Source organism: Ostrinia nubilalis, chromosome 16 (assembly GCF_963855985.1).
Source record: "Ostrinia nubilalis chromosome 16, ilOstNubi1.1, whole genome shotgun sequence".
NCBI classification, from domain to species: domain Eukaryota; kingdom Metazoa; phylum Arthropoda; class Insecta; order Lepidoptera; family Crambidae; genus Ostrinia; species Ostrinia nubilalis.
Window position 1 is genome coordinate 198,124 of NC_087103.1, and position 11,504 is coordinate 209,627.

The window sequence follows — 11,504 nt, forward strand, 5'->3', positions numbered from 1 at the left end:
ATAAATATATACCATTAGTTGAATATAAAATAACTTGCAAAAAAAATTTAACCTCTAAGAAAGTAATTCCTTAGTAAAATTGTTAAAGTCTTTACCTGTTTGAGTAACATTTTCACCCGTCTTGACAAAATCCGCCATAACTGTTTTTTTTTAGTGTTTCCTATTGTAAATTTTAAATCTACTGTACATTGATCTCGGAGCCATCTACTTAGTAAATTCAAATCTAACTAGAGTGATTCAAAGTCAGCACCTGACAATATTACTCTTAAAGCGGGCAATCACTACCAGTGGGCAATCACTCTCTGGTTTACCCTATCTTTCATGAGATCAATGTTGAAATCTCCACATATTACATACTTTTTCCTACTATGATAACCTATTGATTCCAACATTTCGCATAATTTATGAAAAAATATCGAATTTGTTGATGACGGTGTTTTATTAGTGTAAATACATATCAATACTATACCATATTTATTTATATTTATCCCACAACATTCAAAGCTGTACGGTATTGAAATATTTTCCAGCTCTTTTATTATTGTAAATTCAATATTTTTGCGAACTAAAATAGCAACGCCTCCTCTTTTAGATTTTTTCCTCGAAAAAGAAGTCGCGATCTCAAAATTTTTTAGTTTTAAATTGAATTCGGACCCTTTCATTAGGTTTGTTTCGCATAAACATAATGCGTCAACATATAAGCCCTTATCATTTAGGTCGGATAATGCACAATACAAATCCTCCTGCTTATTCAGGACCCCGGCAATATTCTGATGAAGTATCCCTAGACAATTACTATATAGAAAGGCGTCGAAAAAACGTTTTATTTTCTGTTAAAGGCACGCCCTGATTTTGCTGTTCAAGAGCACAAACATTACTTTGGGATGTGTGATATTCTCTTATCATATTTACTATTTTTCTTACGCTTTGAAATATTGAGTTTAGGCCACGATTATTAATGGTGCCAAAACTTTTGTGAAACATCGTATTACTATATTCTAGGCCGCGATTTGAATCAATCACATAAGCATACTCATGGGTCATTATATCTGCATATAATACATGGTTAAAAATTTCTATTCTCCAATTAAAGAGATTTGTGTATCCATGATACTTATAGGTTGGAAGACATATGAGAATATTGGTGTGCTTAATTTTTGTTAGCGTTTCTCGTAAGTATTTAATTAAGTCGTAGTAATCCGTAGTTCTTTTGAAATCATCCTCACCTATAAGTATGATACAGTAATCTGACATTGTAAAGTCTACTAATTTTGCGTCGATACCGTTCACAAGTTGCCTTATACCACAGTTTGGCATTAGATAATGACATAAATTTTCACCTAAATTAGACATTGCTATAGATCTAGTTTTATTAAATTTGTTACAACTTAACAGGCAGATCTTGGGTCCCAGATCTTGGCGAGACGAGTTAGATGAGATCGTATGATGTCTTTCTTCGGGATTTTGTAAATTTTCAGGCGACGTCACTTGCGTATCAATATTATTTTTCTTCAGGGACGAATGCTTTTCCGGTGTTTTTGATAAGATGGTTCCAATTTTGCAATCAGGTAACTTCTCCTTTGGTTCTATGGTCTTTTCCCTTTTTTTCCGAGATGGTGTTTCTTTTTTACTGTGGCTCTTCGGCGTAGATTGAAAGATTCTTGTCAACTGGTTTATTTTTGAATCTCTATTAGATATTATGTCTTTCAGTGAGTAGTTTTCATTTAACAATCTCTCGACTTCATTTTCTGCACTTTCAAGTTTCGTTTCTAATAGTAATACTTTTGCTTTAAGTTCCTCGATTTCTTCCCACATATGTATGTTATTTTCCGGACAGCTTCTATTGAAAAGTGTATCAGCAGAAGATGTAGTATCGGTGGTTGTATCGATACTACTAGTTGGTGAACTTGGTAATTTAATATCTGGTTGCTTTTTTCGTAAAGTAATATTAGTGTTCTTGCTAGACGATGGAAAATTTTGATTTGCTGTGTGAACTATATTTTTTGATCACTATAAAATTGAGGTTTTATGTGATTTAATTGTCTAGTCAGTCAGTACCGAAGAAAAGAACCTGAATCTTGAATTATATCTTTGAGCGTTTTTCTACTCAACTCAAATAAATGTAACACTGTATCAAATATTCTACTACTACTACTACAATAATTCATCAAACAGTTTATTTGGCTTAGATTTATTGTATCTTCTGAATTTAAGTGACTTGCAATGTTCAACCATATCGTGTGAATAGACTTTGTAAAGTTACAAATTCTGTTTCACAAATAAATAGCGGTTAGCTCGCTATGTTCATGAAAACCACGTAACTAAGTTAGTTTTATCGTAACAATAACGTAATAATAAATAAACTGGAGCTAGAGCGCATTAATTTGGGAACACTATTAATGCCCGTTACAAACGATTGTCCATATTCGGGCAGTGTTTAATAATTCACGCGACGCAGCAAACTAATGTTTTGTTAGACACAAATCACGCCTCGAATAGGTGTTCGTGTTTTTATTTAAATCCACTTCACTAATGACACTTTTTGTGATAACAATCAATATGTCACGGTCTTCACATTTACTGTGTCCTAGAGCTTATTTATAAGCGACTGCTTAGTGATAATTCGCGGTAAAATTGAATTATAAATTCGATTGTTTGAGAAAAGAATAAGCCTATATGCTTGAAAGGGTAAGAAAAGCCATCGCTTGAAGCAAGCCACATAAGTAATAATTTACATTTTATAAGAAAAATATTATTATTGGCTGAAACGACGAACGACGACGAAGAAAAATATACTTATTTTATTACAATGTTTGTATTGTTGTTTTAAATGTTATTTTATGCATATACCTATTTGTTTGCGGCGTACCTTCACGCTGACGGGACTAAGATAAAAGGGCCACTCTGTATACGAGTATATTAATGTAACCACTTTCTCTCATGAAAGAACAAAGAAGCATCTAATACAGTAAAAATATACAATGTGTTTTCACCCAAGTAAGTAAATGCAAAGAGGCGGTGACTGATAATAATGGAGACAATGTTAATAATATTAGTACTTTTAGCAGAAAATAATACAAAGCAGACAAGTTTTGTAGAAACTAACAACAACTCTACATAATTAGATTTCTTGAAATAACATTTTTTAATTTCTTTTGTTATAACACGAGTCCTTAATTGGCTTCAGCTACACAATTTTAAAAAATTAGATATTAAAATGTGGTTGTAACAGCTTTTCATAAAAATGAACGTTTTTTATAGTGAAATTGGTAAATTCATGTCTAAAACTTTTGTAATAATAAAATTCCTAAAACTTTTAGTTCAAATAAAGGTTGACTAAGAGGCCTCAGAAAATTTTTAAATACAATAGGTACATTGCCTTTCAAAAGTTTGAGAAATAAAACATAGATGCTGAAAATTCACATTTTATGAAAAATTTCACTTTTGTAAACTAGTTAAGTACCTACTTAGCTATTAAGGGCTTCGTCGATATTAAGAGAATCTAAATTGTAGCTGCTGATTGGCAAACTAAGGCAAACTAATTGTTAAATCACTATTATTAGTGATGTAAAAGTTTCAAAAATAGCTGCTGCAACTGATGCAAATGCATGTTTAATTTAACACTTAACCGGGCTCTGGTATCCATAGCGCCCACATCAATTTGAATTTTATACTGTGAAGATACGGTTGAAAACCAATGACTTTTTGAGCTTGGATAAGGGTTAAATCATTTTTTTTTAGTTACAATCAGCACAAAAATAGTTGCACAAAACGAAGGATTGAAATGTACAGTACATTTGTAAGATCTATTTTATATTTACACACAGTTCAGCTTGATTGTCATTCTTCATCTCTTCCCTCCTGCCTATAGAATCCTTTTTGCGGGCCCCATAAAGCGAGACACACGAGAAACGAGCAGTCATTAGAGCGATGGCGGGATAAACGCGGCGATCGATCAGCGCCCTAGCAATAGTGATCGCCCTCAAGATCGCCGGGGAACTGATACGACTAATTAAATGGGTATGACGGTGTAGAAAGGGATACTTCGCCCTTACTTGTAACATAGAGACGGCTCTACAGACTGGTGTCGATTATTATAGCTGTATTTTATTTGAAAAAAAAAAAAAAAGATAACATTCGATTATGAATCTAAAAGATCAATAAAGAGTCTTATTTGACTTAAGTATGTATGCTTTTATAAATTCGCAAATCATTTTATTTAGGCTGAGTTGCACCACCTAACTTTGACCGTAACTATCACGATAACCAGTGTTTTTTGAATAGAGTTTGACAGATTTTTGACGTTTGTCATAGTTGAGTAAGATGGTGCAACCCAGCCTTAAAGGTGTTTAAATGAATTACTTACTTTTATAGGGATCTTTGTAGACCCACGATCTTCTGCACACGATATAAAAGGATTTTTTTTTGAAATAACACTGTTACAAAAATATGTCAGTCAGCATTAGGTAGGTAGGCTGTCTATAGTGTCTATCCATGGTGTAATATTTATATTTGGTGGAATTTTCCAGCACTCTACTGCATAAAACACAAACTGATTTTGACAATGAAAAACAGCTTTTTAAATTTACCGAGCGTATTTCATAACCGCTCGCTTGTAACTTTTCAATCGATGTAGCGTCCAATTACTAAATGACATTCGTTGGCAGTGGAAAAGTTGATTGGTTTGGAAACAACACTCAAAAGCTTGTTAGATCATAATCAAACCGAGTGGTACAAATTCGGCAAGTTACGGGAACTATTAAAGTGGCCGAATTTGAGTAGAGTCATTTGTAATGTTGAATATTCAGGAGAAGCTCAGGAGTCGTTTATTTCGCAATGACTGATGGCGGCGACAATTATTTAATTACGCTAATTGATTGCGTTATAAGGCCATTCGGGGCCCATCGGGTACCTACCTACAGTGTAAATTGATGAGTAAACTCACGTAGAATAATATTGTGAAGTCGCATTAGAATACAACTCAAGATTTTCGTTTAACTACTACAAGAAAATAAAATTAGTGTAGACTTTCGAGTTACTCTTAAATGTAATATTTTTTAGATTATCATGAAACATCAGACTTTACATAAATAATTAATATTTAAGCATGTCAAAGAGTGATAAACTAGGCACTTTATCTAACAAAATGGATTCTCAGAAGGTATTAGAAATGAGCCGTAACACACCTACGAGACCTACGTACCTAAATATCTTCTCGTGCAAATAGATAACACTTAGTAACGCCTACACAAGTAAGTTCTAAGAAAATCCATTCAATGCGTGTTAGTAAATTTACCATGTAAAAGGAATAGTGATACGTTATGTTACACTTACACACAATATGCTTTATTTTTTCTTAGAAAGTATCCTTAAAATTATTTTATTCCTAAATTTTCATATATTTATTACATTTCAAAAGGCTTGTAATATATAAAAAATTAATTTACTATAAAAATAAAAGTTCAAATAAAGGGCACAAATATTATCAACCTTCATAAATTATACATTTTATTCATGATGGTGATGTTTTACAGTTAAAAAATCTGAAGACACGCCGAGATAAATATCTTTTTAGATAATAAAACAGCGTTGAAGTGGCTGCTCTTGATTGGCATTCAGGCCTCAGCCGATGTTGGTTCAATCGTTAATTAATCAAGAGAGGCCTGTCCGAGTGCGATCGGAATTGAATTTGAGGCAAAAACCTTAGCCCTACGCTCGTCTATTTCTGCCACCCTCCCGCGGAATCCCATCTATGCGGCGTGGGACGTAAATCAGTGTCAGGCGTAATTACTGTTTATTTTTGGACACTTCCGATCACATCCGATGTGACACTTTTACAATCATAAAGGTCACCCTGTCACAATAAGATAAAATTTTGTATTTACTTGGAACAAATGTTTGTTGTGTGACGTCATGTTGTGTCTTCACCTTTTGATCTATATACGTACTCGTATAGAATATCAAGCTTAAATTACAAAATCTGAACTTTCTCAAACCTCTGAAATTGTTTTTTCAGCGTTTTTTAAGTTGTTGAAATTAGTCTGGTTTTTCAATACGTAATTAGTATTTCAAGCCAATCAAAAGTGAAATAATTTATTTCTTACGTAGTTAAAGTATTAGACAAACTTATACCGCCCCTGTTTAAACAAGGGTGTACACAGCGTGCCCGTTCGATCTTACTTTGTTTAAGAAATCTGATCGCGACGAAATTAGTTCTCAAAGATGTTGTTAGTCTTAATTAAGTTACCCAACGTTATAACGAGCAAGTTAAACAAGACTAAAATAGTTGTTCTATTTGACTTCTATAATTGTGATGACTTTTAAATTGTTAGGTTGTGTAACTTCGTGCAATATATTTTGTCAACAACCAATTAATTTCTCAAAACTCTTACGTATACTAACTGTAAGTGGATTTTACCTAAGCGTCTACCGTGATGATGTACCTACTCGTATTTCCTTAGGACTTAATAGTTCCCTTTGTGCGCATTATGTATTGTATGTAGAACATCATAAAGCGAGGGGTGTACACAGGATCGTCTCGTCGCCTCTCGCGGGAGCGATCGGGATCGCGGGGGAACTCCGAGCTAACACTTGTCTCAACTCTATCTGTGTACCTATATTCATTTTGAGGCTCCAGGGAACGCTATACTTCGTGAGGGTGTACGTACGCAAATTATGTATTCTCTATAGCTTATCAACAAACTGATTAGGTGTGTATACACTCGGCACGTGTCAATGTTAAGATGCTTAAAATAGAGACGTGTAATTTTGCATTCTATACAGCTTTTGAAACCTTACGTGATTACATTAACCTATTTTAGGTGAACTTTTGGCATCTATCATGCTAAAGATCAAATAGTCTGAGCTTTAGTGAGCTATAGCGAGTAGGTTAGAGTTTGGTCCAGTGGCCAAAGAGTGGGTCGTCTCAGGTAGGACGTAAGTAGTAGTAAATAAGCTACCCTTCTCAATAATCCTAAGAAAACATGATACAATTTCTATTTCGGGATCTTGGTCGGGCTATATCCCAATCACAGTCCGAAACCATAGCAGATTCCATACAAAAGTGAAAAAAGTGCAAATAGGTATCATGATTTCAAATCCTGAGTGGTGCAGAATCTCGTAATAGCATCGTAAAGTGCGAGGGTGTAGGGCCGGCTCACCTTCCCCGGGGTGCGATCGGCGGCCGAACTTGGTTGGGCCAGCCCTTCGAGGATTCGCCTCGCCCTAATTCCTGCACACTATGGCGCTATGACAGAGATAATGGCATTAATTAGATTGTCATCTGTTACACAAAATTAGAAGAGGGTACGTTGGGCTACAAAATTTCAAGTAAAACATGATATATGTACTTTGATATCGTTCTCACGTACATACTCGCATTATAACTAACGGAAGTCCAAACTTAGTTCGTCGAGAAAAAAAATAAAATCTTTAAAAACTTTGCTCTAAGTATAAAGTTTCATTGAATGCACAAAACTAATTTATAGAAAGTAAAATGTTTTCATTTTAAGCAAAGTTTTGGCTACTTATTTAACCACCCACACAAAATAACTACAAGTTTAAAGTTAATAACTGCGAGTATCAACATCTTCTAAAAAACTACATCCTTTCGCGATGACCTCTTGTAGATGAATCAGCTTAATTTATTTACTCCAACTTACTCAGCGACACAATGCGGACAAAGGCACCCGCCATAAAATATTTTGTTTCATAAACAAAATGTCCACACAAACTCTATCTACAAATTGAAAACTTTCTAGTTATTGTTCATCGTAAAATTGAGACGTACTCAGTCTGAGTGTTTGAATGTACACTCGCGCGAATTCTCCGCCTCCATTAGACTGGATTCGTTCCTTTCTCAGGAGGATATTGTCTTTAATGTAAGTAAATGTTCTTATCTCCATTCGAGAGCTGTTTTCTGTTATAAGGTTTTTATCTGAGCGTCAAGGGATCTCGAGTTAAAAGCCTCGCTTTGGAATCTGCCTCGAGTTGGGAAACTCTCTTGTATTCGCCTAATGTGTTACTATTTGATACTAGGTATCCTATCAGAAACTTTATTGGTTTCATTTCGTGATTATTTGTTAATCTTTTCCTTTCTATACGACTGTGTTTACGTCGTTAGTACCAATTATTCTTATCATTTAATCAAAGGTGAAAATTGCGTCATTAGACAAAAATTCACCGTATAAGTAAAAAGTACTAGCTCCTAATTGAAGATATTATTTACGATGTATGATTAGGAGGTAGTAAATACCTTCGTACATTGTAACGTATTATGAAACATAATAATTAATTAATGGTCCCGACAGAACCCATCGGCCGGGTATCGACTTAACAAGATGTTCGTTTGAACAACCCGGGCAACTATACAAAACCACTTTTCATTCAGAACTGCGGACATCGATTTTAAAGAGAGGTCCGCACTTAATAGGGTTATTCGGAGCCAATTCGAGTCCGCATATTAGTTTATCGCGCCCCTTCAAAAGGGCTAATCCTATTCAACCCTCGCAAAGCGATTCCATCGTAGCCTCAAATGCCCGCCGAATGGCGTCATCTCAACTTGCAATAAGGTTACAACTATTCCTTGGACGGTGAAAGGTCCCGTAGTGTTGTAAGCGTTCTTAGAACTGTCTTCAGAACCTTTTTATTGGATCTTGACGATCATGTTACAAGAGTCGCCTCGCGATAATAAGACTCCAAAGAAGACTTCCGAGCTCCTCGATTCGTTTTCTGTCTCGCGAATTCTCGGAGCTCGAGTTGTTTTTGCAGAAAAAGCTGAAGTGTTACAACACGGTAAGTAGCAGTACCTATTAAGTGATACGTAAATTTTTGCACATTCCTCATTGCGAAACTTCAAGTTTTGCAATATTACTTGTGGAATCTGAATTCTTCAGAAAAGTAGAGTTTGAGTAACAAAACTCGTCTTTTGTGTCCATGAAATGCAACGCTATCAATTCCACGAAAAGAAGACTCGGAAACTCAACGCTCTATACTACACCTCTTGTTATCTTCATTCCTTAGATCTTGTACCTCTGCAGCCCCCAACACTAGTCCCGTGTTCCTATTCACTCCGCTGTCGGATTAAAAAGAAAATCTGCGGTCGCTTATCATTCAACTCTTCGTCTCGTTTCCCGCAAGTCTAAGTTTCCTGAATTGGATCCGCGTTCGCTCTAGCCGTGAGTTTTTAATAAATGAAATTTCCTCGTAGACATTCTGTTCAAAGTTTCATTTAATAGCGCCATCTGTTTGCTTTGTTCTCGCTTGAGGCGGATTATAATAATCAATGTAAAAGTATTTGTTTATAAATAAATATTAGTTAAACGCTATCTTTGTTCGAGCATGTTTTTGTGTTCTTTCTGTCTTTATGTCAAGAAAGATAAAGGATTATTACACAAATCCAAGAGAAGGAAACTTTTTTAAATGAGATAAATCAAGTCCGAATCCGGTACCTTCTAGGTACGATCAAGGTATTCACCGCGCTACTACGCCATTGGTTCTTGTCAATATTGATGCATAAGCTTTATCACCTTACTCCCACTAATTTTATTATTGCTTGGAGTGCTCATAGCGGTATATTTGTAGAGTCATTAGCGGCTAAGCTTATGATGATGATGATGATGAATGTATTCAAAGTTGCAGAGTGGTAGGAATGGTCTTATTATTGTTTAGAGTTGCTACCTATACTGAATCACTTAACCTTTACGAAATACATACCTAGTAGGAGTATCAACAAGCTAAACAAATAATCATTACTGAACATAATAATATATCAAAATGTCAAAGGTCACGTGTATTACTCCAAACGGATGCTTGAAGTCCGAATTAGTTCTAGACGAACAAATCTTCGGAAGTGGAACCGCAGGCCCGGGCTAGTTGTCCATAAGTTGCGGCGCTAAGTTTTTGTTGAGTAATTAGAGTGTTAATCAAGTTGAGTGGATCGGCTTCGGTCCTAGTTCAGATACTGCTAATGCTGGGCTTAAATCCGCCGTAAAGTTTCACGTCCGGCGGCCGCTGGGCGGGCGGACCGGAGCCTTGGGATCGTGTAGTCTTATGTGTTAGAATGTTTACTTAATATTATTATTCATATGATTATGTAGGCTTTAGGGGGCTTTACATCGACATGTTTCAAATTCAAAATCATTTAGTTACTAGCCTTTGACTTAGTTCAACTTACTCGTATTAACGTGGACGTCATTTGGCTGAAACGAACGAACGAACGAACGAACGAACTCGTATTAAGCGCCTAGATGCTGATCTTGTAAACTAGCGAAAACTTATCGTCTATTATTAACAAAGTTGTGTTTATCTTTCGTGTAAGATTTAAACTATAAACATTAATTATTTAGAGTTGAAGATGAAAGGGTTCATACGAGTATGTCAAATATTACTGGATAAGATTAAAGATGAGTTTTAAACAGTTTCATGCAAAACAAGATAGTGCATATTTTTATATAAGCGTTGTTATCAGTTCGACCATAACAATAAAGATTAGTAGATAAATACTGACACACAACCTATACAATAAGATATTGTAGAGTAATGAAGAATTATTATTGTTAATAAGTTATTTAATCGTGTAATCTATCCCTCTTATGTCATAAGATGTACCTATCCCTCTTAGGTAGTATTCAATCATTCATAAGAAAAACACTGCAATCGTCGATACAGAAAAATATACTAAAATATTGGCCAAACAAAAGCCCTGAAAAGTTCCTGAAAATGTTTACATGTCACAAAATCACTATATTTTTTATTAAACCAATAAAATCCGAGGCTTATAACATAAACATTCCTTACAAATACCTTACCTCGTAACTAAACACTGTTTCGCACTTTTCAATTTTCCGTTTGGCGCAAGTTTCTGTCATAAATACAACTGAAAACTTTTCTTTCACAGTTACCTTGTTTTGATTCACACGCAACTGACACTGGCGTTAGCGCGAGGCGCGTGTCGCCGGCGCATCGCATCCGTCCACATGGACACGGCACTCACTGCGGTACACTCGCGCAGGCTTCGCGGGCATGCCGACACGTGCGATCGCCGCGGCGGCCCGGGCACACTGCCGCCGCCGCCGCTGCCCCGGCGCGCGCAGCCCCCGCCCGCCCCCGCCCGCTCCCGCCCGCCCCGCTGCGCGCGCCGCCCAACGATCGCCCGAGCCTCCGATTTTTACATCTGCACCGTTGTGACATTGAAATTCAATTTTCGATTGAGCGGCCTTCGGCACAGGGCGAGCACTGAATGCGTCCAGTTCCGGGATCACGTTCCGGTTGCGTATTTGAATAACGAGCCGGAATCCTCCCGGATTACCCGGGTCCGTGCCGGCGCGTAGGGCGAGAAACCACCGGTGCACTTTTTCGCTAAAATTCATCTCAAACGCTGATACAGAATCTTGCAACGAGGAAAATGAAATATTTTCATGTTTAGTAAATAAATCGCTGTACTGTCAGAAAATATGTTCAGCGGAACGAAATTGAAAGCGAGCTGCGAAGCCGCGGTCGGGCGC

General features: G+C 36.3%; 1 protein-coding gene across 1 annotated transcript in view; it reads right to left on the reverse strand.

Annotated features, from left to right (window-relative positions):
- LOC135079492 (lachesin-like) overlaps positions 1-11,049 on the reverse strand; it is a 173,523-nt gene extending 162,474 nt beyond the window's left edge. Inside the window, exon 1 of the mRNA XM_063974149.1 lies at positions 10,809-11,049. The gene's annotated coding sequence lies outside the window, so the exon portion shown is untranslated. The remainder of the gene's footprint in view (positions 1-10,808) is intronic.
- Positions 11,050-11,504: the final 455 nt, after the last annotated feature.